At 34.9% G+C, this 24,753-nt stretch overlaps 1 protein-coding gene across 9 annotated transcripts in view; it reads left to right on the forward strand.

Annotated features, from left to right (window-relative positions):
* LOC124636273 (protein sprint) overlaps positions 1-24,753 on the forward strand; it is a 201,310-nt gene that overhangs the window by 124,197 nt on the left and 52,360 nt on the right. The window contains exon 1 of one of the 9 annotated variants that reach the window (XM_047172302.1): positions 12,397-12,425. The exons of the other annotated variants lie outside the window; for them this stretch is intronic. The gene's annotated coding sequence lies outside the window, so the exon portion shown is untranslated. Of the gene's footprint in view, positions 1-12,396; positions 12,426-24,753 lie in introns of those variants that run through there. 9 annotated transcript variants of the gene reach the window in all.

Raw genomic sequence — 24,753 nt, forward strand, 5'->3', positions numbered from 1 at the left:
AGGAATGAAGAGACTGCAGTAATTAAATTTACCATGCAACGCCATAATTCTCCTTTGGTAAGTGACATGATAAATTTGTTTAGTCGCGGGCTGTCATTATAGAATATCGTTTTTCTTTTGTTCTTGGGTATAGGTGGTTACATAAATTGTGTAACATATAATTTACATGGGTTTGAGCAAAATCTGACCTTTGACAAAAGTGTTTGTTAGCTTTAGCAAAAAGATCTGAGAAAGGAAACTTTATATAAATTATGGCCGATCTCTTGGCTTGCTTCAAAACAAAATCAGAATATTAAACAGCCTTTGTCTAAATGATTAATTAACTATAATTCAACAATAAATTGATTCTCTCGTAAAACAATAACTGGTTTTTGCTACCAGTCGGGAACTTTCCTTTATCCAATCTCCTTAGATGCTCGAAGGGCTAATTTTGTAAGACGATCGAATTACCGACGAACCTTTCAACTTCAATTTGGGACGTAATTTGTTTAAAAAATAATCAGTTTTTATGCTAGCCAACTCATTTTGTTCTTTGATAGATTTTTATCATGCTGTATTTACCTTTTTGCGAACCATGAAAATAAATTGAGTCAAAATATATCAGATTTAAAAATCCCTGCAAACCATTTTGATATTTTATTTATAAAATGTCCTGTAAAGTCATTACTGTACACCTACGAGCTGTTATCGTTGATATAAAATCTGTTCGCAACAAAAATACACAAAAATCGATGAAACTAAAAGCAGAATGGCAAATAACAGATACCGGAGCATTCGCAATAAAAGCATTGCATTGGTAGTGCCTGGGGCAAAGCCGATCAGCCCCAACTCTATAGTCCATTCAGTCTAAACACCCACAACTTAAAGTCTAGTTTATTGCAGAATAGCTCTCCCTAGTTTCACAATCTGTATTAGGTTACCGAACGCCCTCGGCTTCGCTACTGTAAAGCTTTATATTTCGTATGTTTTTTGTTGTCTGAAATTTAATCGGAAACCCATTTCGTAGCTCTATTTGAATACCAGCTGCCATTATTTAGTCTGGCATATTTTTTCTGGGTAATTCCCTGTTTTGGGAATTCGATGGTATTATTTTAGTTACATGTCTATTAATCAATGTCTACGTAGAATTAACGTTTGATTAATTAACACTTCCAAAACAACATTGCAACATGGTCGGCATTCATCTCATTTGACCGGAGTCGACCGTAGGGACTAGAATGTCACGATAGGCGCGTAACTTTCCCGCGCTCGCCCGCATAGATTGACAGATAAAACCGTTCTATTTCAATCTCACATCTTTCGATTCTGGAACCAAACGAGAATGACATCAGTTAACCCAATTTCGAAAATTAATGAAAACCACCCGATATCTTGGTGATTATCTAATTAAAACAGATGTTAGAATTTGTTACAAAACTTCCGTCCGTTAACCCACATTGATTCTGAAAATCGGTTGTGGTTGAAATTTTGCCGTCTGAATCAGTAAAGGGGCTTTGCTAAGGTGATTAACAGTAACTACCCATAAAGGTGCTTCCCCACGTCCGGTCACTAGTATCACATAACCGCACTCGAGTACTGTACTGATTGACAGCTATATTCCCTCGACAACCCTAATTGTCTGGCCACCCTCGTATTACGGGGAATTTAATAAACACAGCCCTGCAATGCACACACTTTAACCACGTTGTTTGGATTATGCACATTGAATATCGAATAGTGATTGAAATTGCGATACGGATTGACCCGACATACCTGCGCTACGTAAAATACTAATAAGCAGTTCAGAGTATCGCCGCTTATATGAAACACCTACTTATAACTACATAAACGGAGATACAAATGATCAGGATGTGGCTGCCTGAACCAAATACAAAGATTGCGATTTGCATACGCAGGTAGACATCAAGACAGGTGGTAAAAAAGGCCAGGTGTTCCGATTTTGGCCAAACTTGAATTTATACCTATAGATACAGTTGCCGACTGGTACAAGATTGGACGGAAAATGATTAAGAAGCACCTTTCATATTGTTTCAAAAGTGAACCAAAGCCGGAGGCTAAACGTTTTGCACCAAAAAAAGAACACGATCATGCATAGTCAATTTGCAGGGCGTTTGCAGGAGCACTCACATTTTTATTTTGTTTTGTATTTGGTTTATAACAAGGCTTAGGTGTCTGTTTTTTTTATATATCATAATTAACTTATTACGTGTTCTTTCAAGACAACCCAATGTTTGTTCATTTTATTGATCCAGCATTAATAATTACTTAAACTCCTAAACCTAAGATCGAAATAGCCCAGAATCTTTAAATGAAATATCCATGATTGTCACTTCATTCCTCTTCTTCATTAATACAAAACAAAAGTCGAATCATAATAAGCTAGAGCATAAAACAATCACGAGACCACTCTAATTACACAGACAACAAAGAGAGTTTATTGCAAGCATGTCAGTGCCATCGAAATAATCCACCAAATATCACAATGGACATTACCGGAAAGTTGATTTGGTTTGTCGCGCTACCCCATGAGTATTCCAAAATACGCCTCGTTGAGATCCAATATTCTGTTTCCCAATAATGAAATTGCACTTCGAATGCTGCAGTGATTTTCATTATTAAATCAGAGTTCATATGAAAATTGATATTGAATTTTAAGCCCCTTTATTTGATGCCAATTTTATTTTGTTGCACGGCTTCTTTGAGACTTTTGTTTTCATTCGTTAATGCTACGGGTCTATGTTTTGTTCATTTCATTTTGATTCGTACTTGTTTCTTCTGGTCTTGTGTTTAAGTAATTGACTCTAATTGGATTGTATCATTACGGTTTATGGTCTTACTTACAATATCGATAATAGTTTTGTGTTTATTTCTACGATGCAATCTTATTCACTTATATCAAAACAAATCCATCTGATACATAACTCTGTCTTGTTGTCTTACATCTTCGAGTATTAAACCCGGAACACACATCTTGTGGGCGGGTCCCGTTGCTCATTTTACACGTACACCCACCTAAACCATAATTAGGGGCCTTTGAGTCGAGGTCATTTCTGTCCTTTATATCATTTTTAAACCAGCTGCTTTCACTTAACAGCTGTTCGTAACTTTGTGTATCGTTAAGATTCATTTTGATACGTTTATTATCAGTTTTTGTTTGTGCATTTTCATTAATTAAGTGTTACGACTTTTTATTATGAGATATCGGGAGTTAATTGGACTCGTAAAATTCTAATAAAACTAGCTTTCGTTAGGTGATTTAATAACATCACATTATTTTCTTAAAAGAAGACTGCACAATTTTTATGTAATTCTGTAAAAAATCTTAAATATTTTTAATTACTACATACTTAAAAGCATCCCAAAATAGATTATCATCGCTTGCGTAGGATTGAATATCGGCGCGTATCATTCAAGGCTTGAGAACAACAAGATACCTTGAAGAAGTCCATGACCATTTCTTAACATAAGTTTTACAATAACATTACGAGTCTCTTAACCTGCACGTTTAGCTATTACTACCATCATCATGTTCGCCCTCAATGGCTAAAGACACACTTTCTTTTACAACTCTTACAAATATGGGTAGGTACGTACTACGTCTGTTCATAATAGATGTTGTAGTACGCATGTTAATAAGGCAAGCATGAGTTTTATGGCTGGCAGTGTCTGTACTAATCGCCGACCTAAGTAATTGATAGCGTGTGCTAGATGACGCGAAGCAGATGAGGGCAGAAAGTCTACCTGATATTGTGAAGGAAACTGGTGCAGGTGATGTGATATGGATAAAAATAGGAAGACATTAGATGTAAAAAGATACAGAATATGAATTATTAGAAACAGTTTTACCGTATAGCAATATTACTTCTACATAGCTTATAGCACCTAAACTAACCAAAGCAGTTCAGGAGCTGACAGGTCAAGTTAACTTAGTGTTTATTCTCAGAATAATTTACCCGACAAGTTAGATGTTTGCTATTGTTTTGAATCTGTGTCCACGGCAGTCACCCGAGTTCGCTTTGTGCAGTTGATGTTTTAGTACAAACGATGGTTTAATTTGTAGCTTATCTGATTTTCTTTGAATAAGTATTTCGAATACATATCTGCAGAATTGAGATAGTGCCAAGTTTTTCTGTGGTTATAACTACAAAAATATCGACCATAACATTTTTTACCACAAAGATCAAATAGAGGAATAAGTGACATTTAGATAGTCTGCTTCTACCATTCCTCTTCCCAATCTCAAAAATTTATACTGACCCTATTGTGGCAGTCAGAATGAACCATCTGACTATTGTTATCAGGAGGTGAGTTAGGACCTCTGTTACACGACATTACGTCTCGTCATTAATGTATGCTTACAAGCAAGCTAAATGTATGTTCTCCTATCGCACTACGAGTTTCATGAATCACGTGTAATTGTTACCAAATGGGATGTTTGAAGTGGTGTCATTTGGTACATTTCCTGTACTAGCGTATTATTTTCCATCAACAAATGCGTTCTCGTATTTAGGTATTTCGCTAGACCAGATTGCACATAGTTAAATTACAACAAGAAAAACATATTTTTCTGAAAACGACGCGGCTTAAATAAAACTATACTATAGTAAGATTTAGATTATATCTCGTACTAATTCGTAAATAATCATTTATCTCAGTAGTCTCAGTAGTGGTATCACAAGATTCACAAGCAACCCTACCTTTGCAATCACAACATAAATAAACCAATCCTTATTAATTTCCTATCTGCAATAGACGTTATTTATAGCCTCATTTTGAAACCTGCAACTCTCTCCATAATGAGATCGAACAGGCAATGATCACGGAATTTATCGATATTATATTCAGAGTGGCAATGAGAAGCCTTCCGGCGTAGTTAATATCCTTAATTCGTGCCCCCATGCAGCCGGAAGTCACCATTCTAAATCAAACATGGCTGAATCTCTGCGAATCCGAACGGGGGACGCGCATATTTTAATATCCATAATGGTGATGTGGAATTGAAGGGATTTATGTTCGGTAAGGAATGGTTGGAGGGATTGTCAGTGAGCTGGCTTTATTAACCTTAGTGAGAATAATGCTATGTCTGAGTCTAGCTTAACGATTTGTTTTGCTGGGCAAATGCTTATGCGAATACATGGGTGTATGATATTTAAATCCATCAATCATTTCATTTAGACTTGTGGAGAACGCCTAAGGCGTTAAGTCCGACATTGTACAATGGGGTTCCTTCTATCTGGCAGAATTTTATTTGGCCGAATTTTATTTGGCATAACACACTTGGCATAATTTTTTTTCAACGAATGTTTTTAAGGCATAAAAAATATTTAGCATAATTATTGTTTCACCGAATATTTATATGCCCGAATTTACAGTTGCATACTTTTAAGATGGCAGAATTTTATTTCGCATAATTGCTTTTGGCATAGTTAGAGTTTCGCATTATTTCGTTTCGCATAATGTATATTTTGAGAAACTATTATTTGGTATAATCTCATTTGGCGTACTATGAAGATGGAAGAATTTAATTTAGATTCAATTTATTTAGCAAATTGTCATTTATAACCTTCAATTAAAAAACATTGTATTAAAAATTGAAGCTAGTTACGAAAACGAATCGCTGCAAAACCGACACCACGTAGTCTTGTCTGCCCTACCCCTAGAGTGCAATTCAAAACCGCGTAGGCGCGGAGGGGCGAGGCGGCCTGCGAGCTGAGGCGCAGGTAGTTTTAACGCTTGCCGACGCGGCTGAGGCTGGCCGGCTCGCCGGCCAGTAAGCCGAAGCTGCGGTGGTGAGCGTGAAAACCATCTGCGACGATAAGCTCGCATGGTACCGCCGGAGCCCCGCAGCGCCGGAGCCGTGACAGAAGCCATGCTTGCTCCATGTTGCATGCTTACTTCCATACTGCATGCCTGCTTGCATTCTGCATGCTTGAAATTCTGACTGACAACTTTCTGCTAAATGATGTTTCTACTATTTAAGTATTATGAATATGAAATTTATGCCTAAAGATGATTCTGCTTGCCAAAATTATGCGTTTTTAAATTATGCGAAATGAGTGTATGCCACACGATTTTCTGCGAAATGAAGGTTATGCCAACTGTTGGTATGCAAAATAAGATTATGCCATAAAAAGTTCTGCCATAAAGGGGGGACCCCAATGGGGTTCCTTCTATCTGGCAGAATTTTATTTGGCCGAATTTTATTTGGCATAACACACTTGGCATAATTTTTTTTCAACGAATGTTTTTAAGGCATAAAAAATATTTAGCATAATTATTATTATTTAGCATTATTATTTATAAATTCGGGCATATAAATATTCGGTGAAACAATAATTATGCTAAATATTTTTTATGCCTTAAAAACATTCGTTGAAAAAAAATTATGCCAAGTGTGTTATGCCAAATAAAATTCGGCCAAATAAAATTCTGCCAGATAGAAGGAACCCTTTTCACTAACATGTCTTGACGCTTTTCATGTGATATTTTAACCTATTTAATTAGATGTTTTTAATGTTTATTGATAGGTTTTTAAAAACGACCGGCTCCCCAGAAAAGTAAATTATGCGAAATGAGTGTATGCCACACGATTTTCTGCGAAATGAAGGTTATGCCAACTGTTGGTATGCAAAATAAGATTATGCCATAAAAAGTTCTGCCATAAAGGGGGGACCCTGTACAATGTGCAAATAGAATAAATAAATAAACAATTTATTGTAATTTCAGGCATTTTTTCTGATAAGTAAAATAAAAGGTAACTGATATGATCCGCAATAAGGGTGCTGAATATAACATAGACGGAAACGATGCATATCATACCTATGACCCCTTGTTATCTGGTCGCTAGGAGCGCCATTGCAACCTCTAATGAACCCTTATAGCACCGGAATAGCAAGGAACTTGATCGAGACACCGATACCTACCTTATTTATACGTATGTTTCATTTTTAAGCCAAGTTTCGATAAATACAAAAATATATGGCTGATGTTTCAGACAAAAATGTCTGCGCTGTCAACGAATCCTTGGATGATGTGGCTACTGTAATAGTATCACGGAGTCTCAAGGCATACTCTACTCAGCTGAATCCGGTTAGACTGGAAGCCGACCCCAACATGATTGGGATAGGGCTCGGAGGATGAGTCTCAAGGCATAGGTACTCTGTATACAGTGTATGGCCCTAGTAACTGTAACCCTAAAGCTTTATTATTTACCTCACATCTCTGATACGAAAACATTTTCCACGCCAACGAAGTTTCTTAGAAAAAATCTTGATCCGATTTCTTCCAGTTTTATCCCGCTTTATGATCTTAATACCATAAAAGGGATCGAAGCGGAATAACTTATGATGATCAGATTTTGCGTAAAATCCCTTCTATGTCCTATGGTATTTTATAAGGAATTTCATCTGTCTGCATCGTGGAACATTGTATATTGAACGAGATGTTTACAATTCTTGTCAATCTTCGATTATATCGACAGCTAAGTCTTGTTCATTGTTTACGTAGTTTAGTATCGCTTGGTTAAATTTAAAGCCTTTGACAGTAGCAGTAGATTCGTGCTGCCAGATAATTAATAAACTATGAGGATAATTGTAGGCGAACGGTGCATTTACCTCGTTTGATTGTAATCACCACAATAAAATTACGGAGTGAAACCAACGATATAAACAAGTGGAAAAGATAATCTTGAGTTATTAAACTTCTGCTCTGCTGAGCGTATCTATAAATAATCGGGAAGAAATCTCGGGTTTTCCCTGTGATGCAGGGCTCTCAATGCTGAAAGAATTCATTCATTGAACAGTCCAAAGACCTATGATTCAATTAAACATTCTGAGAATTAAACAGGATAAACCAAACTGATGATAAAAGTCTTAAAAGAATGATGTGTTCAGTAAATAGTGCAATCTTAGTGGCTGTAAAATAACACAGTAGATAACATAAGTAAATAGGTATTATACCAATCTCGCCTAAGATTTTTTATATAAAAATTTTCAAAGAGTAAAAGGAATAACAAGCTAACATTTTCCGGACTAACAGCCAGTTTCTTCATCAAAAGTTAAAGCCAAAGTAAAAGTCAAAGTAATGTCTAAAGTAAAAGTAACGGTCAATTTCAATTTTTCTATTAGTTTTGCTGTCACTTTAGCCTTGAAAAAACGTATTTGACCGTTACTTTTACTTTAGACATTACTTTAACTTTAACTTTTGATGAAGAAACTGGCCGTAAATGACCAAAACAAAAGCATAACAAGGAATTTGAATGAAAAATCGGGAGCAGACGCCACGTAAGTTTCGACCGCTACAACTTAATGTATACTTAGGACCATATGTGGAAGTGCAGTTTGCATCCGCATTATAAGTATCTATGTACATAATGTATGAATATTTCCGGTACTGTTTCCCGTCTTCTAGCAGGTTGTTGATCTTAAATCGATATTGAGCAAATTGGCCTTGGAATAAGAAATTAGTTCAACCTGCTTATTTGTTAGAAACAGAGGTTTTAGCTGTCCTATTCATTTGTAGTTGCAGTTACCTTAATTTGCATTTATATTCAGTAAAAATATTTTTTCAACCAGCTTATACCAGAATTTTGCATTTCGGTATGTTTTTGCTGCACTCATGCATGTTTCATTTACCATCATACAAATAAAAAACACCTAATCGCTTTAGCATTGATTCGTACCTTCTATAAAAATGAAAGCTACGTGCCCTTCAATCTAATTACCAAATTAATTATTACAAAACGCCGTCTCATTGGTGGCCATCACAATACAATCCACTGGGCAATTTGTTTTAGTCAAGCGTTTTACTAACTTTGTCGCACAATGGTTTGCGTCAAATGAATAAATCATTTCATACGGCAGACAGCGATGAATAGATGTGAATATTGAGTACGATATGCGTGTGCGTTCAATATTAAATAAATGTAGTTTGTTTTTTATGATCGTCTAGTACTAAATGTGGTTTTGATTGAGTCATCTTACGAAAGCGACTCGTCTCTTTTCAAGGAAGCTTAGGAACTTCTCTCAAACTCTATCATTGATTGGACATGTAACTCAGATTTTAGATGGCTTTTACAATATGCCTTAAAACTCATTATTCTGGATGTAAAAAAAAACAGACCCACAATGAAAAACCCATAAATAAACTACGACCATAAAGTAATATTGGAATACATTTGCATTTCCAAACCAGCACTAGATATGCAACACGGCCAAAATAAATTGAACATCAGGTGTATTCAAATTGCAGTAGGCAGGCGTAAATATTTAAATCGGACGCGTAATACTACGTTAGGGTGGGTGCCTACTGCCTACTCGTACTATCATCTGATGCACGCTCAGTACATTTCCATAAAAGCCACTTCAATCTTGCAAAACGTTTCGGGAATTTCAATTCGCGCTTAGCGCTTTTTTCCTTCCCTTTTAACGTAGATTTTTGCGTAGTAAATATTTAGCTGTGTTTAATTGTACACCGAGTTGCTGAATTTATTCAAATATTTAACGCTTTTGTGACCATTAGCCATTTACAAAAAACATAGAATACTGGAAACATTCTAGTCTGAACAATTTGCTGTAACTGTTGAGCAAAAAACTTTTTGTTAAAAAGATAATTTGGCTAGGAAAAACAGTCAGATAAAGCTTTTGCTAGTATACCGTCTACTGTAATAAATAATACTTCCTTTGAAATCATAATATCCTACAAAATACTTGCAGACGCAATGAAAGACGTGAGTGCTCCGCTAAGCTTCTTAAGTGTACTAACAAGAAAATATTATTATGGACTCGACGAAACAGTTGGAATTAAATATCGATAATGATACTATTCGAAACTGGTTTTATTCCAAAGATAGGCAATTCTACTCAATTTATATGTAGAGGTGGAATTTTGTCAAACTCCTATCTCTAGTAGAAAACAAAAGATACTTAGATACAATATTGAGAACCACCATTAATCGTTATCTAAAAATGTCACTGTTAAACACTGTGCACACATTGCATGTTGTTAAAAACTAAGCGATTTATCGCTTTAATCGTATCGAATCCATCAATTGTCAACGGTTACCGTTTCATTCGTAATATTGTAAAACATTATAGCATTTCAGAAATTCGATTTTAAAATTCTATTCATAATTGATTAAATAACATTTTGCCGTAAACTTTTTTTTATTGTAAAATATTGTCGGATATAAAATTAAATTGTCAATTTAATCGATTTTAAGTGATGCACTATAATTTTTCGCTTCAGTAGCCAACTGCATAGAGTAACGGAAACATTTGATGGATACCATTAAACCATTCTAAAAGTAACCATCAAACAACAATAGAGTGTCATGCGTTATAGAAATAGAAATGTTAATTTTATGCTACCATTCATTCATAAACAATAACATCAATATAGCCTTTCCTTTATTAGACTTCAATAGACCAGACTTCTTTGACCGCGAATAAAAAACAGTTTTCTGTTTTAATTAATCTATTATTAGAGGTAGAACAAAAAGCAGCTTTGTAACTGATCAATTATCAAAACTATTGGACATTTTGTACATTTTGCTGTTTGAAAATAAAAACAAACATTGTTTTCCAATATTCAAAGATAAAAGATATGATAATTCTTATCGTTTGTCTACTAACACATGCCTTACCTAATACCTCTGCACCTTATGAGGCGTATCGAATCGACGCCGATGTATAAGATCGAGTATCAGTGTGCACACGGCATGCGAGAGGTCACTGACCCCGACCGATGCGGGCTCCAAATTCGGTAGTGAATGCCGTCGGGGACATTAATCGGACACTGCTTGGATCTCTTGGGAATGAAGATGAGGCTAAAAAATGTGTGCAGCCTGTTAGTAAATCACAAATAACGGAGAATGAACCTTCTCTGTGTAGTAAACTATCCTGTGGAGTTGAAATTATTTTGCAGCGTGAAAAGGATCTTAAAAATCATATGTTTCTAAGTTACACAATCCTGTGAATTAATCGAGCTACTGCAATCCATTTATTAAATACTAGGAATTGAAATAGAACAAGGCAATAAAACACTTATAATAACTGAATATAATTAAACCCTATATTACGGCACCCGGACAATAAATAACCAATTCAAGTGTCAAATTAGCAATGATCGAACTGCCTACATCAATTCGTCATGTCTTATCATTTAACTTGAATCGATTATACGATCGAGTTCTGGTAATATTGAGCTGTATGCCCTTCAACCAGTCCTGTTCTTAGAGTAATTCCTCGAATGGTTATTTAACGCATAGGTGCAACTCTTTGTTACGCCCTATTGCCTTTATTTCAACATCATTGTTTATCTACAGAAAATGGTCAAAGTAGGTGGTCCAGGAATTCTGCTTTCTTTCAAAGCTTCAAATAAATTCCCTCCATTTCAACATCGATCGTTCCAATCAAGTCTACAGACTATTGCAATGTTAAAAACGAAAATGCTTTTAATGAAACACCTTTTAAAAGTTTCGTAACACAAATAAATTAACTCCGAATTAATGTTTCCAGTCCATCATTAACATAAACAACATGAATTTTAAATTACGCCATTCCACACCAGAAAATATTTGAATTCCTAAAGAAAGGGAAACTGAGAAATTAGATTACTGCTTCCCTCGACGAATGAGATATTAATGTACAAGTCTGCATTACTGACAAAATTGCTTTGACCGCATTAATTCAACGGCTATAAAGTTACCTGTTGAGAGTCTCTAGGGACCCTTCAAAGGGATCTAGGGCGGGACTAAATTGTCTTACTTAAGTAGCGCGGAGTAGCTACATCAAAAGACGAAACGATTTCGTCTGTTTATGTACTTGGAGCATCTAATTCTTTATTGCATGCTTTAGTTTGTTTATGAACCTATTAGCAATTTTACGAGTTTATAGAAGTTCGTTTATCGTTCGAAGAGTTGCTACAATTATTGTTTGTGACGTCATTTGTCGTGTGTTTACTCCGCTCTATTTTCAAGCTCGTATTAGCTTGCTATGCTAATGTTTTAAATGTCACATTGATGAATTGACTTCGTTTCTTTGCTGTGTAAGATAAATGGCATTTCTTGCGTAAATACTGTTCGTTGTTTCTGGCGCATGATCTTAAGAAATTCTTCACAACAAAACTGACAAAAATAAAACTCTGTTTTAGAGCCCAAACCAAGAAACACAATTTATAGAAATCATTTCACAAGGGATTCGTCAAAAGATTATAAAGCAAGCGATAAGTTATATGCATTCAGACCGATGTTGTTGACAAAACATATTTATCAGTGTATGAAACATTTCACTATCGTCCAGCTATTATGATAAAGAAGTAGAGCGCTCGATACACCTGCTGACATACTTTGTTAACATAACTTTATTTTTCTTTTACAGGTAAATAAGGACATTTGTTATCATGTGCTGAGATTCGAAGATGTTAATGTAAGTAAAAATTATGGAGAAATATATGAATTAGTTTATTTTCTGTCCCGCGAGGTATTGAAAAATTGAATTAATTAAAACCATCGCATTTGCTAAAACTTAAGGTCATTAAAAGCTCAAAATTCTATTTGCATTTGTTTCACCCCGCTTCTAAAGCAATAACAATAAAGTTATCAACTGCAGGCTTGTTTGCAAAAGCGTCGCTGCTAATATTTTCTCTACGGCCAGACCCAATGCATTTTTATCTGCAGAACAAATTCGACCTTAAACAAATGCAGCAAGTGCTTATTTTTATCTATATTCGAATACACTAAGCCAATTTAGACCTTAATTGAACAAATATAGGGTTGAAATTTAATTAGGCACAGCAGAAGTCACGCTGTCTGACTCGCAAGTGTCGCAACCCGCCCTATCGAATGTCACAGACATGGCTCTGTTCACATAAAGTAGCTAAAATAAGTCCTCTGATGTTGCGGCTCTATGTAGGAAGTGCATCTATTTTATAGGGTCGTAATATGCAGGACGGACAATCTACTTATCATTTTATTACGAAACTCATCAGTTCAACATTCTCAGGAGAGTTACAATTCTGGTAGTAATATTTAGAATGATCTAATTCCCGGTATGCATAGTTTAATTTTCCTCATGTGTTTCTCTTAATGCATCAGTGACTGTAGAAGGCTGAGGTATCTTAAGTCCAGAATGTGGTTTGCACAAAAACTAGTCCAATTATTCTTTGATTCTCGTAACAAGTCTGGAGCTTGTTCCACTTGGGAACATCTTTTTTCTAGGGCTGTTTGTTCTCGTTTTATTGAGCTACAAGCGCAATCTATTTGGCTGGACTAAAATTTATGGGTTTTGTTAGTTTAACTTGAGTCTCATTACGTTTAATAGGATTGAGTCTAGTCACTAAGATTTTTATGCCCTTTTAAGTGTTTGTATCGATTCTCATATTATTATTTTCCGTAAAGATGGCCATTTCCTTTATCACAACGCTCTAAATAAAATTATGGCTACAGGATAAAGGCAAAAACGATATACCTAGACAACTATTTGTAATGTAATATGTAGGTTTAAGCCACACCTACTCAGTTTCCTGCCAACCAGTAAATCAAGAATAAATCGGTCCAATTCCCTGACCGACAATAACACAATGTAGTAACAAAAATAGTAGGTTACTTTTTAGGGTTCCGTACCCAAAGGGTAAAACGGGACCCTAGTGTTTTCGCTCCTCTGTCCGTCCGTCCGCCTGTCACCAGGCTGTATCTCATTAACCGTGATAGTTAGAGAGCTGAAATTTTCACAGACGATGTATTTCTGTTGCCGCTATAACAACAAATACTGAAAACTAGAATTAAATAAATATTTTGGGGGCACCCATACAACAAACGTGATTTTTTTGCTCATTTTATAAATAATGGTAAGGAACCCTTAGTGCGCGAGTCCGACTCGCACTTGGCCGGTTTTTTGTAGTGGCGAGCTAGTATTACAGACTGATAATGTCAATAAAATGTAGCTAATAGGTGATAAAACTCGTTCTATATATTAAAAGCAATTCGTTAGACATGATTTACGGTTTCATTGATGCAATTAACATTCTTACTTTATGTTCGGCCCGATTAAAGCCCTTATCCAAGTCCTGATCTTTCAGCCTCAATTGAATCAGTATTCATGCTGAAGAACTAGACTGACAATAAACTTCTGGGGTCCGTAAACCGTCTGTTATGAAATAGGTTTAATAAAAAGAGGTCAATAGGGACTTCTCATTATTATGTAAAATCTCATTGTGTCCCAAATCCCAGAGGATGGCTCACTGGACCAGTTTGAAAGGAAGTTTTATTTTCTCATTCCATCCCCTTGGCCGGACAGTTGACATATTGAGAGACAACTCCAACCTTCGTTCAATATTTACTCAGTGGAATAACATTCTTTTCCATATAAAGTGCGGGTCCATTTTACAGTTTTGTCCAAAATATAGCATTTGTAATAAAACTGACGGACGAAACATTTTTTCGTCGCTATTGTGAACGTTATTTGTATTTTTACATGTGAAAATTTATCTTTTGTTTCCGTTCATCAGCGTGACATAGCTGTTGTCAATTTATTGTTTCTGTCTTTTTTATTAATTTTTATTTTATATTTTTTCTGACATTCTGCGTATTTGAACCACATTGTAAAATTGTATGTATGTCGCAATCTATTGCATTATATTTAGCAAGAAAACTTTAATCTGATCCTCTGATATCATCAAAAGATCCTGCATTAGTTTCGGGCTATCGATCCCGTCAAATTTCTTTGTACCTTCCCCTATTGCCCGAAGGTTACTCTAACCCTTGTATCCATTTGACGAGAACCTCTGTACACATCATGCCTTTACAATCTATTTGTAGCAAGATGAGTACATAATTTTCCCCCAATAAGAAGCGACGCTGCGTTTTTTATACCCTCCAGGGCACCCCTAGACGGATTTCAATATGTAGATTAATAATGATCTTTATAATAATGCGTCTTTATATTTAGTAAACAGACATTTCTGCTTCACAAATAATGCATCTTAATAGATGTTAGAAATAAAAATGAGTTCAAAATAATTTCAAAACGTTCTAGTTGATACTTCGAGGATTGTCTGTTTCTAGTCTTATGTGATTATCATAATGCAATGTTTGGTCGAAAATATCTGAAATAAATATCATTTCGATAGACACGTATCTTTGTAAAAGCTTCACATATCAACTTTCAATATTTTAATATAGCTTTTAAGATACAGAGCACTGCCAAGCAATGACGTAACTTTAGAATGTACTACCTATTTTAAATGCAAATAGATAGTATTATGAACTACTTGATTAGCGTATTAATAAATATTTTTCCATAATAATACGCCTACGAGACGATTTGCATCCAACCGTGGAACATTATCACCTACGCATGGCTTTGTTTATTCTGGAGCATAAACAAACATACGGACGGACAAACGGTGAGAGTTGAAGCGATTGTTTACCTTTCTCATCACCGGTAGCCTTTTGTATGTTTTCCTGTGTACCTACAATGAATCTTATAACAGGAAATAAGGAAATGTAGAGATAATTAATTCGAAGATCAACATAGACAACGAATATTATTGGAATCGATATGGCTTAGGCGTATTAGCAAGTCGAGATTGATTTCTGTAATCTTATACTGTAAAGTATTTCTGTTGAAGATGAATCGTTAATTAGAGCACATTATATAGATGCATTAGAAATACATAGAATATATCTAAGATAACTGAAACTTATATTATACATCGTAATCTACCGAAGTTTGATGTATGTACATTGATGACTTTATTTTATTAAGCGCGTTTGAATGAGGAATGTCCCGTTCTTCAGATACCCAAGACAGCTGGTTTGTTTTTGGCAAAAAGTAGTACACCTAGAATAACCGTAGCTATAAGACCATAGCTGCAATATACATTCTTCACTTTTGATATTTTCAAGCACGAAATGCACATGACCCACTTAGTCAAGTTATTTTCGCGAACTCAAACAAAAAAAAGTCAACGGGTATTCATTCAGCTGATCGTTAGCAAGACTGAGTACAATGTTTATACTTACGGTCGTTCACCATTGTACGGCGGCAATGTAGGACGGTGGCACTTATGCCGTTTTTATATCCACGCGTGCACGTCATGCGTCGGTGGGTACAGTGTGTTTTCTATGTATGCACTTTTGTAACGATTCGTTTTACTCATGTACTTACTTGTTAGATAAAAATAATTTCTAACACTGTATTAAATCCCTACTAATATTATAAATGCGAAAGTAACTCTGTCTGTCTGAACTGATTTAAATAAAATTTGGTACAGTGATAGAGTTGACCTTGAAAAAGAACATAGGATAGTTTTTATCCCGGACTTTTGAAGAATTCTCTTGGAAACGCGATATAACTGAACTCTACCCGGGCGAAGTCGCGGGCGGAAGCTATCTCTAATAAAATGTTTTTTTTTTTTCAATGTTAAAAAAATGATCTTTTAAGTATCAAATTAACCATCGTTGATATAGAATTGTTAATAAAGTTCTCTTTGTCAACGTTTGATTCAGAAATAGTCTTAAGGAAGTCGTCTATATGTAAAAGGAAAATAAAACCAATAACGCCACTTAATCCAATCTTCCATACAATTTACTCTGTTTATTTATCCGGTACCTTCGTAAGTAATAAAACTGTCATACGCGTAGACTTACGACTGTTTTCTTTAGAGCTCTTCCTTATAATAGAAATTGTATAAACATACTTATTTTCTTTTAACCGTAAATCACTTGGACAGCTATAAAAAGTTTATATGCAACGAAATAATGTTAATGTTGATGTTATTTAATAATGGTGCTAAATACATAATGGACTTAAAATAAACACCTTGTATACCTCTAAGATAAAATTTTATATCGATCAATTTGCTTTAATATACCAATAACGTTGTTGTTCCATAATTAACGAGTTCGCGTGTATGTACTAAATCTTGTTTTATGTATTTTACTGGATTTAACGGGTGTGGCAAAATAACGTATTATGTTTATATAATCTTTATCGTCTAGTTTTAAAATCATTGATAGGCGGGTTATTAACCTCTTTCATTTTGTTCACTAAGATTGTACAGAATACTCTCAATCCAATTGTGTAAACAAAAGCAGCTAATCTAGACACACGGCAGTGTGTCCGCCAAGCGAGCAAAAAAAAGCGACACACCGGCCGGTTTACACGAACCATTTCGGGCCAAATTCTACCCCCCTATAACTCAAAATCTATTTTATTTACGCATATGAAATTTCTAGTATCTGTTGAGACCCCCTCACTTATCTAAAATACAAAATTTCATTAATATATCTTTTGTAGGTCTTAAGATATTGTCGTCAGAAAATTGCTATTTTTACTATACACTCACTGACTGACTGACTGACTCACTCATCAAAAACCTAGACCACTTCCAAGTTTTAATAGAAAATTGTATACTTGATTCATTCCGTTTAGTAGATTTATAACAAGGTGTGTGAAAACTTGCCAAGAACCATCATTAAAAAGTAACTATTTTTAACTGAGGTATTTGTATGGAACTTGGTACTTATTTTGATCTCACTTCTTTTATAGGCGAAGTATTCCCATATTATCGAACTTGGCAACCTTTCACATTTTTGTTTTGGGTGGGATATAATATTAATAGATGGCTGCAAGAGTAAAGGATGAAATTATTATTTTTATTATTTATTCATAGTTGTTTATACTTATGGATTCAACATAGAAGGTACCTTTAGCATAAGTAAAATGTTAGATAGGTACACATTTTCTTTAACTTACACTCATATTTGCAAGCCAAGTTTACTCCATGTAAACTCAAACATTTACAAGAGTATGCAAACTTTGGCGTAAATACCTGACCTAGTCAAGTGGTTTATTTATTTCTTGTTATAATGTCGGTTAACAGTTAGCTTAAACTTTAATGTAAACAGGTTGAACATACAAAATGCAGGTTTACCTTGTATTACATTGTGTCATTTTTTTGCAACATGTCGCAGGTTGTTAACTGTTATACTTAATGTAGAGCTTAATATGAAGCATTTTTCATCTACAATTCAAAATGTAGCTAAGTAAGTCTCCGTCACTTCAAAAAAGTTTAATTATAGGTATAATTTATCACAAAGTTATCGATAGTTCACAATGCAATTCATTGTAAAAAATGCTTGTACATTTTCTCTAAAAAACAATACCAGGATAGCATGAACGTTAAAACAGATTCGACAAAAAAAAACACGTAGGTATTTATATATTGTTGTAACACATGCACATATATTTCTTTCTATGCAATATATTTTTTCACGCGTGCAACAACCTAACGCAGTGTTAACTGTGTCGCGTGCAGGAAAATTGATGCCCACGGCAATTAGTTTCAAAAATTTCACTAACAACCACGAAAAAACAAACTTCAAACTAGAAATAAAATAAAAGCAATTTCTCTATATACCGAGCTATACCGGTGCAATAATTTTTGACACGCTCAGTTCAGAATATTTGCATTTTGTATCAAAGTTGTACCGTTATATTGCATAGGGGAGTTGAAGTTAGTTACTGCATGGATATTTTATTGGTTAGCGACTTTCCAGACACACTGTTAACTGTGTGGAACTTTACAGGATTAATTTGATTTAGTTTTGTTAAGTTATATCAGTGAATAATATTTTGAGTATTTCAGTATTGTAATAAAACTTAGGTAACATCTATTTAAGAAAAAATATATTTTTAAATTGAAATCTCTAGCCGCAGTATTACATCAGATTTCTTCCAACACGCTGATAAACATTTACACATAAAATAAGCAAATCAACTGCAATCAGTTACACACAAACACAGACAACTGCCCGGATACGCCTGAGGGCTCAAATGGTGAACATTTCTCGTCCATTTACCATCTATCCGTACGTAGCTAGGTGCACAGAATCTCTGCGTAACTGTGTGGGAGCACACAATATCTAGGTACGTACATAGGTGCACACAATACCTGGGTATGCAGGCATCCTTTGTAGCCGCAGCTGTCGTCCGTAGTCTGAATATCTGCTGACAGCCAGCCTTTATATTTAGGTGCCAGTTAGATAGCTCGCTTTGACGATACTATTTCCGACGTTACAGGTATTTATCGGTCTTTGTTGGCTGACGATCCTTTAGTACAAAGTGATCAGTTTTGTTGTTATGTAACAGTGGAGTAACGTTTTTGATGGTAATTAAGAACTTTGCTATATCTAATGCTATATACATTTAATAGTTTGTTTCTTAATCTTTGTTTCTGCAAATCATTCAATATCATTCATAAATACGAACGTAGTTGCCTATACTTATTTCTTTTTTGTACCAGTATTAAGTTTTTCTGCTAAATGGCCAGGAATAAAAGGCAGTAAATACAGTGACTTATGTAATTTTGGCTAAATGTCAATGTTGTTGTAATCGGCTGCAAAACCTTTTAATTGAAATGCAATACTTTCCTTGAATTCAGTTCAAGTTGATCAACAATACTTTTAAATAGGTTAAACATTGTGAAACATTTAAATTACTGTTAAACTAGACAATTCAGTACAGTAGGTGTAGTCTTCTTCTTCTCCTTCTTGGCGAGTCGATGGCAACTTAAATTTTGAAGGCCCAATATTTCGCTACGCATAGTAGGTGTAGTGTTACTTTATTATGAACTAGCGACCCGCTCCGGCTTCGCACAGGGTAACGCTATTTCCCCACTATTCAATGTATGTTATTATACATATAAACCTTCCTCTTTAATCACTCTATCTATTGCAAAAAACCGCATCGAAATCCGTTGCGTAGTTTTGAAGATTTAAGCGTACAAAGGGACATAGGGACAGAAAAAGCGACTTTGTTTTATATTATGTAGTGATCCAATAAATAAAGTTGGTGTAAACACCTTTCGTAACCGAGAAAGAAGGAATTCACCATAAAAATTCCATTACCACATTTAAAATCACTATTTCACTGGAAATGGTTTTAATATAAACCATTACCTAAACTATAAAACCGTGTAATCTTTCCACGTTGGAGTGTGGTTAAGAATATATTTTAGATAGGTACATTGTAATGTTATTTTCCACGTGATAAAACCTTCACAAACTAAAGTATGCTAAAAAGTTAGACCAAAATATTCGTGTTTTATAGTGATTCATATTTGTTTTATTCGAAAATTGTTTTAACCTCATGATTATAAAGAAAATAATGTAGGTAGGTATACCTACGTAGTAACTTATTTCAGTTTTGTGTACCTATAGCCTTACGGCACACTAAAGATAAACCCAAAATAGACAGTAACCCAAAATTGCCTAAAAATGCCTTTATTTCTAAGGTTTCAGTTTTCAAAACTCTGGGTTATAGTAATACTTTCACTGCTTTATATGTTCTATAGTACGTATTCTGAAAACGCATAAATTGATAAACTATGTTGCCAGTAGCTCCAATTACTTAAATCATCGGCAATATTGTAAACGTCGAGCAGAATGTATTAACGAATGTTACAAATTAAATTCATTAGTGTATTAATTGATAGTTATGATTGAATCGCTATGGTTTACAACAGTAGCAAATTAGTTGAACTATCATCAGACATGATCAATTATTCGATATACGATAAACAATCGATTAAAATTTCAATGTAATGTATGTACATATTCAGATATAGGTGTGTAGTTTGATCTAGTTTCATAATATTTTTATTTATATTTGCAATCTAGCACAAAAAGTATCAAAATCTATCGTGTGCTGTCCGATAAATCTAATTATCGTATCCATTCGATGCCGATAACGATCTAAGAACCAACACATATCAATCATCTACTACTTTTTATGATGTTAAAAACGAGTAGTCTACTTTTTGTATCGATATTTGTAATCGAATAGTTTGTACTCGTGTATCGTGTATCGGTATATGATAGGTGACCTCGGCCGCGGTTGCCAAACATGACGTTTGCGGTCGCATCGCTCTAGTAATCTTCAAGGCGATTGGCTTCGAAACTGGTGCACTTGTTGCATCGATAATTACTGATGCTCATTCATGAAAATAAGTTGAACGTAATCATACATTTGTATTCGGTGCGTGCGGTTTTGAGGAATGTAATCGTCATTTGTTTGAATGCTTTACATCGAGATTGGTAGCAATAGGTACTATTCTTGTTATGGCGTCCACGGCCGATTTCGGCCACGGCGGCTGTTCTCATTTAAGGAGATCAGCCAGCTGCGCAGGACTTATTATAGTGCACAAGCATTTGCGCAGACACAGGTGCACTCCCTATTCCTTCACTCTCATAACCCGATGGGACGGCAATCCGACACGACCGGAAAGAGATCAGGCGCAGGGCCGACATTAACGTGTTCTCCGATGCATAGGTGAATCAATCACCAACTTCCAGACTACAGACCGCTAGACCAACGAGGCAGTCAATTCTTGTTATAGGTGTTATACGATTATAAGGTTTCTGGGTACCTGTGATTTTATGTAGTTTTTTAAGTACTTACCCGAATAAAAAGAACTCAATAAATTGGCTATGTAACACTCGAATACTGTGCTGTACCTGATTTTTATTAGTCTGCATATTAACTTTTTTAATAAAATTCTTCTTTATTGCCACTACAGCAATTGACATAAACCTATTTTTCCAAACAACTTTTTTTACCATCTAGCCGGCCTAGAACCATAAAACTAAACACTACACATCTTTAAATCTAGATTCACAGTAACATGACCTGCATACATGTTTCATTTTTGACGCAAACATTTATTTGACGAGTTTCAAGAGAAAAACAATCGTGCAAGTACTACCTACTTGGAGTATAAAAAAATACAGAAATACATCCATTTTATAAATCTCAGGAGGAGTCTTATATTCACCTTATCCAGAGCTTGTCGTAAAACCTTCTCGAGACGAGATTGCCTGAAGCAAGACAAACAAACAGAAACTAGATTTATTTATCTGTTAAATTTATTATGAAACGCACAGATAGCAATTAATATTTTTGCTTGCGGCTTTATGGTTATGGTTTGAGTAATTTTTAATTAATTTACTGTTTAATTCTGGACTGTTTTTATTATGTAAAATGAACTAAGAGAGTCAATAAAAAAGGCAAAGATACAAATTAAACTTTTGACAAAAAAAAAACTAAGTCTTATAACTTGGTTACTTACAAAGTAGTAATTTGATATGAATAACAAAGTGAAACTTAAAACCATTGTTTCATTCACAAAGATTTTTTCACATGTTCTGCTACAGTAAAATGTTCGAGTTTAATGACCTCTGCATATTCCGTAACACCTTATTAGTTGCAAATGTTATTCTATTGTTGCTTATTGCTTCACTTTGAATTCATTATAATTTTCAAGTCTAGCTATTTTGATCTCACCTCTCATTCGTACATTACACATGAACATATTCACTCAACTGCAAATAAGGGTTATAACAGTTTTTTGTATCAAAGGTTTGTATCAAAGTATGATCTTTCTTCAAACCTAACCTCTTTCTTAATTTTCATTGTATTAAAAATGATTGTAAATTCTTTCTTTTCTGTTGTATTTCTTTATTATGTGGGTGTGTGTACAAAAATTCGTAAATAATAAAATGAAGAACGCAAGTATTGCCATTAATTAAATAAACTTATAACACTTGACATACGATCTATATTTGATCTACAAGTACAGCTTTAGTCCTCTTCACATTTGTGCGCGTTTCACAAAATTGATTAAACGCACATGAGTTTCAATCACGAAATCAATATCCTATTAATAATTCAAATCCTGATTCATGCGATTTCGATAATCTCGTCAATCCGGCTTCCTCTGGAGTTTCTCGGCCAATGCTACAGGATCTAATCATGTACCTGCCATTAAACTATAGTTAATCCACCTTTTTTATGGGAAATCATCAAACTACCCCTCCGGCTGTGGGTTAGCAGCGTGAGGAAGTGTCAGACTCTTACTCACTAACACCTATCATGTGCCTTTTTAAGCCTTTATGTGCCAGGGCCCCTGTAACTCTTTCGAACAATCCCGCAGATTAACTATCTGCCTTAGAAAGAAACTGATTATTTCATAGACAAAGTTTGGAACAAAGAAAATATAACATAGGTTACTTTAGATCTCAAAAGTCACATAAACGATAACTGGAAACAGTTTAATAACTTACAAAATCAATAAATATTCATTGAAGGAAACGAGGTTAGGTGAGGTGAAACGAGGTAATAAACGGCAAGACATAAACGCAGTAAAATATAATATTTACTTAGAACAGCTTTATGAATGTCTTCATCATCACAGCTTCCTACTATTTATAATATTTGTCGTCGACTACTCCAGTTAGAACGCTGATGTTCTTAATAATCTACTGGAAATGGAATTCCTTTGAATCTATTCGCAGCCGTTCAGTTATTTAGCTACCGGAGGAAATATCTGTCGAATAATTCCTCCGTTGAACGTGTGAGAATCTAATTTATTTTGTGGAGAATTTCCTAGCTTTTTATAACTCCTTTTATGTTAATGGATAGATTAAGTCTGAATCTATTCATTCTTTACATATCTCTCTATTTAGATTATCTTTGTTTCTGATTTGAAATGGCTCTCTACTTTTTATCTTTTGAAGTACATTTGTAACGGTTCTTTCAAACAGTCAAACATTGAATATAATTTGTAACCCGTCACCACTAACCGCAAGTAATGCGATCTAACATACGTTTCCTAATATTTGTAAGCCATAGCGGTGGCTTCACGGTTGGCTGATCGGCCAGTACTCGAAGGGTGCCACCTGGCATCCACGGTGCGTGGCCACGACTTGTGGTGTATTACCATAGGCACGGGAAGTCCGTGATCGATGGCCGTTTTAATCGGAAACGTGCTGTTACCGTCTGTCTTTCCTTCCATATTGTTCCGGGCTTTTATTTCTGTATTGAATGTTATTTTATTGTCGCCTTTAATGCTGTGGAAATTATGACTATTAAACTCCTTCCTAGAATATAATACATTTTTAAAACCATTAAGTTTATCACGTTTTCTTATATCATCCTTCTAGTATATAATAAAATCGACAAATTGATCTAAATTACCGGTTTATTTACTTAAATAAGTGATGGCTCCCAGCCTAGACTAATCCAATAAACACGATAGATTCTATCATTATTAGCTGTCATAAAATGATCTAATCATCCATTAACTTAACAAGATACATTGTTTTCATGACACATAATAGTATTGTTGTGTACATTAGACGGTTTAATGAAATCATTTATTTATTCTTTAACGGTCTGTTTTGTAGCTAGTAGCGACATGTGCAAAATGACACATATCAAGTAGTGTAATTACTTCAGCAGCGTTGTTTGACCTACTTATTGTTATTATTAATAGCACATTATATCTATCGATCATTGCCACCCGGGCATTGGCACTAAGCCGTAACACTACATATATTTTCAAATTCATCAGTTAGTACATCAGTAGACATTGCGTGAGTGCGTCTCGGTAGTCGCACGCTCTTATTTCTACCTGCAAAAATTTCAATGTTCTAGGAATTTGGGATTTGCTGCTCGGTAATAAAGTCTGTTATGACGGCACAGTTATGTTTGTCAGTCTCGCCTAATTACTCGACGGTGACGAATGGAAGCGACGTAGCGTGCGAAATTCCTATGAAATCTTCAATGCTCACTGTTTCAGTCCATAGTCTAGTGTAACGCTTTCAACCTGTGTTACCTGTCCTGCCGTGAAAAGTTCTGGTGTGTGCTAATTTCTCGGTTCATTCTCCTCAGTGCATTGTTTTGTAATCGGATT

The sequence above is a fragment of the Helicoverpa zea genome, chromosome 14 (assembly GCF_022581195.2).
Source record: "Helicoverpa zea isolate HzStark_Cry1AcR chromosome 14, ilHelZeax1.1, whole genome shotgun sequence".
In the NCBI taxonomy this organism is placed as follows: Eukaryota; Metazoa; Arthropoda; class Insecta; order Lepidoptera; family Noctuidae; genus Helicoverpa; species Helicoverpa zea.